Genomic DNA, 6983 nt, shown 5'->3' with positions numbered 1-6983 from the left:
AGTCTTTCTACAGGCCAGTGATTGACAGCAGGCAGGTGGGGCCAGCCTCCCCGGTTGCCTACCTGCAGGTACAGTGGTTGCTCCCTGCAGTAGGCTGGTAGGAGTGCGGCCAGTGTAGTGGTTGTATCACTGCAGTGTCTTCCTTCATTTTATTTCTCCTCCCTTCCTGCAACCAATTCTAGTTTTGCACTATGAAAAGTAGAAATAGAAGGGTGCTGGTGGATTTTTCTCGCTCTGACTGGTCTAGTGTCACATTTGACAACATTGGAACGTGCAGTACCCGTAGGACCATGACTGCATCGAAGCCCAATCTTAGCCTCTATTTTGTCAACAGTGTTGGATGGCCCACAGACTACTGTTGAATAGTCAACTAGTCAGTCCGTATCTACTACAAATTATTTGTTCCAGTACTGAGGTAGTGCCAAAGGGCCGAAGCTCCAGTCATTTTAATGAATCTTCTAGCCCTCAGAAGTGAAATATTTCTTGGTACCATTCTAACAAAGACTAAGGGCTGGATACCTCCAGTATTTATCCCTTGATCAAAATGTAAAAGATGGTCTTTTAATTTTTTTTAAATCCCACTTCTGTTTGCAGTAAACATGTACGTTGGCTATTGTGCTTTCTACGTGACAGCGTAAGGCACTTAAAATGTTTTGGATCACGAGGATGTGAAAGGCACTTTAAACAATAAGATACAGGTCTGTGACTTCTTGTGGCCTTTAAAACAAATTTAAAGATTATGCTCAAGTAAGTTGCATAAGAAACTGCTGTTTGCTTGTGGGGTTTTTTCAGCAAGAAGTAAAATTTCCTGCACTGCATTGCCCTTTAAAATAAATGTTAATTACCTTCAATGAAAGCAATAGTTCATTCATTGTCCAACATGAGCTTCCAGCCGAGAAACAGATTTACATGAAACACTTAAAAATCGAGGCATTATTCTTTTCTGTTGTATCTCATTTATCACTCTAACATATGGGTTCCTTTCAAAGAACATTGAGTTTAAATGTTATGGACTCTTATCACTCAATCTATGATGCTTTTATGATGAATTCTGAAATCATAATCAGCTATTATCAGTTCCTTTGTCTAATTTCTTCCTTTGGTTTCCAGGAAAAATCCAGACACCATTTCCAGTTCCTGTTTTATTGATTCTGCATTGTCAGGATCAAACACAACTTCCTTTCGAACCCCTCTGGTTTCCACTTTCGTTGTCCTCTGAGCTATGGCCTGAACCACCAAAAGAGAAGGCCAGTTCTTCAATGGATGCTATATAAAATCTCAGGAAGATTTTGCACATATAGTCTTTGATATCTTTTATTTCATAGTGTGCATTGTATGAGGGCAAAGATTTTATATCGAGGTACTTTCCTAGACTTGGTTGAAGAAGAACCAGGACAGGTTGCTCAATGTTCTAGGATGCTGTGGGTGTGAAAGGGACAGTGGGAAGAGCTGGGGGATTACAATATTAGTCAAAGAAGATATCACAGTGATCTTTAGAGAGGATATTGTCAGAGAACTATTGTGTGTGGTGGTGTATGGAACCAAAAAGAGCAGATACCTTCATGGGTGATTCAGTCACCGGGAGCTAGAGGATCACATGTAAATAGAGGGTTGATATCTGTAAAAACATTTTTAAAATTATTGTAGGTAATTTCAACATCCACAACATTGACAAGGAATGCCAGAGTGTTTCGGGATTGGATAAAGTGTGTCCAGGAGAACTTTCTCCAGCAATATGAGGACAGGCCTACAGGGAAGGGGCAATATTGGGCCTTGTACTGCAGGATGAAGATAGTTGGGTAACTGAAGTATCATTAGGGGAATACTTTGGGACCAGTGACCACAATTCTATTAGCCCTGAAAGAGTTATGGAAAAGGGCCCCAGGGCAAGGCCAATTTTGACATGATTGGGCAGGAGTTAGCAATGATTAATTGGATGCAAATGTTAGAGATTCAGAGCCTGACTGCCAAATTGGGGGCATTCAAGAAGTTGACAAGGAAGGTCCAGGATGAGCATGTTCCCAGAATGTTAAAAGAACTGGTTAGCAAGAAATGTAGAGGGCCAGATCAAGAAGAAAAAGGAGGTGTATATCATAAGTAGGCAGACAGGTTTGAGGAAATCCCTTGAGTATAAGGAATGTAGGAGAATAGTGAAGAGGGAAATCAGGAGTACTAAAAGAGGTTATGAGATGACTGACAGACCGTGCAAGAAGGAATCCAAAAAAATTTTAATATTATACTAAACAAGTGTATCACGAGGGGAAGAATAGGCCGTAAGGATCAGGAGGGGCGTATATGTGTCGGGCAGAGGAGATGGGATGATCTTAAATTAATATTTTGTGAATTTGTTTACTGTGGAGCAGGATAAGCAGGAGCAGGACATGATGGAGATATTGGGACAGGCTTTGTCTGTAGTGAAGAGTGTTTCGCAGTCCTAGATTATATCTTGGGGTCCAGACCAGGTGCTTCCCAGAACATTGGGGAAGGCAGGAAATAAATTGCTGGGACCTTGACAAATATTTTTCATTTGTTGCGGAGGACTGGAGGGTGGCAAATGTGGTGGTGTTTAAAATGGATTGTAAGGATAATCCAGGAAATTAGAGACTTGTTTGTGGTAAGGAAATACTGGTTAGGATTCTGAGAAATAGAATCTACCAACATTTGGCCAGACAGGAGAAAATTAAGGAGAGCCCGTATGGATTTGTGTGTGGAAAATAAGGTCTCATGAACTTGATAGAATTCTTTGAAGAGGTGACAAAGAGGGTAAACAAGGCCAAGGCAGTGATGTTAAACTCTGTATGTGGATTGTAATAAAGCATTTGATGAGTAGGTTGGTCACATGGGATAGGAGGGCAACAGGATTAAAAATTGGTTTTGTGAGAGGACAGAGTGGTTGTAAAAGGCAGTTTTTCAGACTGGAGGACCTCGAGCCTTGGAGTGCCTCGGGGTTTGATGTTAGGTCCCTTATTTTTGTAATATGCATAAATTATTTTGACAAGGATGTCTGTGGCAAGGTAAATTTGCTGATGACACAAAAGTATGTGCTGTGGTTGACGCTGAAGAAGGATACCTGGGTTTGCAATGGGATCTAGGCAGTTGAGGAATTGGGCTAACAAATGGCAGATGTAGATCAAGCGTGGTGTGATCCATTTGGGTAAATCGAATCAGGGCAGAACTTGTTCTGTTAACAACAGAGCCCTAAAAATGTTATGGAGCAGATGGACCTAAAAGGTGCAAACACATAGCTGTTTAAAGATAGCAGCAGAGGTAGCCAGAATAGTGAAGAGAGCATCTGGGATACTTGTCTTCAATGGCTGAGTATTGAGTGCAGCATTGGGATGTTATGTTGAAGTTACACAAGACATTGGTGAGGCTATACTGGAATATTGTGTGTCACCTAGCTGTAGGAAGGATATTATAAAGTTGGAAAAGATTGTTGCCAGAATTAGCTGAATTATGGTGAGATACTGGAAAAATTAGCTCTGTTTTCCTGAGAGTAGAAGATTGAGATAGGATCTTACTGAGATCTATAAAATCATGAGCGACATAAACAAGGTAAAAAGTGACCGTCTTTTGTTGAAGAGGAGAAATGAGAGGGCATAAGATGACAGGGGTGGGATTTAGGAGGGGTGTTAGGAGATGGCTGGCTCTTCACTCACGACGGTGAGCATTTGGAATAAGCTGCCAGACAAAGTGATAGAGGCAGGTACATTAACCCTAATGCAAGCGAGTGGGACTAAAGCAGGAGGGCTTGTGGGCCTGTTTCCCATGCTATAAGGACTGACTCTCATCATTTGATTAAGGTACAGTAAAACCCCGAGCATCCGGCACCTGTGGGAATTGGGAAATTCTGGATTTTCTGGTTGCTTGAGACTTACTCTTACGATGCCTAACTAATACACCTGCATTAAGAATAAACAGTTTAAAAGCCAAAAATACTATATTGTACTTGCACTCAACAAACTTCACTTCCATGAATATATAAACCTTAAATCATTTTGCTTTATTTTCTGTCATGTTTGAAAATATTTAACTATCGCTGCATCTGCAGGTTCCTCCTCATCCACAGAGTCACCAATAGACAAACAATAAACTTATAGATAATTAACACACCCCCCCCCCTCCCAGTTTACAGATAAAGCTGAACTAATATACTAATAAAGATAAAAAACCAGGGATAAGCAGACATTTTAAGAGATTCTCCCTAACGGCAAGCAGTATCAACCAGATCTTCATCCTGGGCGACACCATTTTATTCAAACAGTTGCTTAGAGCAAAGCATAGCCAAGACACTCTGCTGGTTGAATATTTGCTCCATCTTCACCAAAGGATTCTGTTGCTTTAAGAAACATTTTCTTTTACAATTTTAAACTTGCTTATTTTTACCTATTATTTTATTCTTATTTAATTTTTAAAATTTATTTTTACTGATGTTTTTGCTGGCTACCGGAGGTTTTACTGTACCTGTATATAGTTTTCTCCCTCCATTACCCTGGAGCATCGGATGTGGTTTTCTGAAGATATCTTGCGTGACTTGTTACTCTGGGGAAATTCTATAATCATTGTAATGGTCAACTGTGAGGTTCCATGTGTGTGCTCCAGAGCTGCTGTCTGCTTTCCTCCATCCAACAGCAGAGAGACATTATTATTCTCAGCATAAAGACAGATGAAATGCCCAGTTACATATAAACTTGGCAAAACTAGTAAAATTGCACTGTTGTCATCAGAACTTAAATGCATTTATTTTACATTTAACCCAATAAGCTTACATTGAATAATGGGTAAGTGATAAGTTGCTGGTTGCATCACTGCCTGGTATGGAGGTGCCAACTCTCAGATCAAGAATAAACTCCAGAGGGTGGTTAACTCGGCCTGTGACATCACAGGCACCAGACTTCACTCCTTTAAGGACATCTACATGAGGCGGTGTCTTAAAAAAATCAGCCTCTAACCTCAAAGGCCCCCACCCCCCAGATCATGCCCTCTTCACTCTGCTACCATCGGGGAAAAGGTACAGGAGCCTAAAGACAAGCACCCAATGGGGCAGAGACAGGTGCCATCAGATTCCTGAATAATCAATGAACCAAAGACACTGCCTTACTTCTCATGCACTGTTGTTTTTTAATATAGTAATGTCATAAGATGGTTACAATATATGTCTGCACTATGATTGTTGCTTCAAAACACTGAATTTCCTGACTTGCTCATGACAAATCCTGATTCTGAAGTTGAAATGAGAAGTTTAAGATGAATTTATTAAGTTCACATATGTTGTCTGCAACTTTCAAAGCAGGAGTGTGTGGGTGTTAGAGGGAGAAGTGAAACAGAAGACATTAATAATATTAGAATTTTTCTTGGAACACCAGACATTAACCACAGCCTAAAATATCAGTTTCAGGAAGTTGTGATCAACCCCTGATCCCCAATGTACATGGATAGAAGTCAACAATCTATCTATCTGTACTTTAATGACATGTTTCTTTAAAAAAAAGTTTTTAAACTTCTAAACAAATTGTTCTGACTTCTTTTAAAATGTTACTGGCCTTTGGTGTCCAGAATGCAATATTACAAAGTCATTCTTTGTCAATTTTATGATCTTGCTGTAAATAGCCGTGAAAAATTGTCCCTGGTTGCAATGATCTCCCCATCATGTCAGTCGTCAGCCATATCAAAGAATGCATGGTTGGCGCAGAGGTCAGCACGCACTGCTATAGCGCCAGTGATCAGGACCAGGGTTAGAATCCTAAGGAGTTTATATGTTCTCCCCAATGTCTGTGGGTTTTCCCTGGGAGCTCTAGTTTCCTCCCACCATTTAAAATGTACCAGAGTTGTAAGTTAATTAGGGGTACTGGGCAGCACAGGCTTGTGGGATGAAAGGGCCTATTACCATGCTGTATGTCTAAATTTACCTTTTTTTTAATTAATTTGCATCTGACAATAAAGTGGATATAAACAGTGAGGTGGTAGAAGGTGCAGGAGAGAGAGAATACAGGAGAAAGGCCCTGTCCAGGAATGAACCAATAATTTCAACTGCATTATTTCCCCAAAATTCATAAACCTTGCAATGTTTGAAAAGGGAGGGGAAATGTTGAGTCATTTATGGAAGCACAGGTTCAAGTTTATTGTCACATTTATAATGCAATTATATGCCAGTGTTCAAGACAGTACTTATCTTTAAAATTGTCACTCCAAAACCAAGGGTCATCTTATACGCCAAGTATAAAATCCGAATCATAATGGCAAAGTTTCAGCACTCCTCCAAGCCAAGTATAAAATCCTAAGCTTTGCGGTGAAGTCTCAGCGCTCTCCATGCCAAGTATAAAATCTGAACCTTAACAAGGAAATCTCAGCATTGCCCTGCAGGGTCCATCTGCCCAGTCCGATTGCCTTTGGCTCAGTACAGGCTCTAAATGGCCTGTTGAAGGAGCTGGCTGTGGTTAATTTTAAAATCTGCAACAAAAAAATTAAATCTTTTCTGGGTAATTTACATTTAAAATATTATGACAGCATCACTACACTGGTCAGTGGGGTGGTTGGTAAAGGACAATTGGGCAGTAAAACTTGGGGTAGTCTTATGCAGTGAGTATTTGGGGTCATCTTATACACCAGAATATAAGGTAGTTTGTTTTGCAGGCAGTCCAGCTGGACATCACATGCAAGTACAACACAGCACAGAGGTGAAGAGTTCCAGAGAGATTGGATAGAACAGTGTAAAGGGAGCATGACTATATTACTTTGACGTTTGTTCAGGGGTCCACAGGAAATAAACTGTCCTTGAATATAGTGGTGCATGATCTCATCCTTTTGCATCTTGTTCACAGGAATGGGGTGGTGGGGGGGGGGGTGGGGTGGTGAAGAGAGTGTGGCCAGGATGGGATGAGTCACTGCAGATGAAACTATTTCTTCCTGATTTTGAGTTGTGAGGAGGAATTACCAATACAAAAAAAAAGAGAGAAAGAGGAAGCTTTTTGCAGTGCTGGTCT

General features: G+C 40.5%; 1 long non-coding RNA gene across 2 annotated transcripts in view; it reads right to left on the bottom strand.

Moving 5' to 3' along the window:
• Nucleotides 1–5835: 5835 nt before the first annotated feature.
• LOC138760733 (uncharacterized) overlaps nucleotides 5836–6983 on the bottom strand; it is a 42716-nt gene continuing 41568 nt past the window's right edge. Inside the window, exon 6 of one of the 2 annotated variants that reach the window (XR_011355835.1) lies at nucleotides 5836–6450. This is a non-coding gene — a long non-coding RNA (uncharacterized lncRNA). The remainder of the gene's footprint in view (nucleotides 6451–6983) is intronic. The other variant, XR_011355834.1, reaches the window with a different exon arrangement.

Source organism: Narcine bancroftii, chromosome 4 (genome assembly GCF_036971445.1).
Source record: "Narcine bancroftii isolate sNarBan1 chromosome 4, sNarBan1.hap1, whole genome shotgun sequence".
NCBI classification, from domain to species: domain Eukaryota; kingdom Metazoa; phylum Chordata; class Chondrichthyes; order Torpediniformes; family Narcinidae; genus Narcine; species Narcine bancroftii.
The sequence above is the reverse complement of the archived record's forward strand: the minus strand, read 5'-3'. Positions and strand labels throughout refer to the sequence as shown.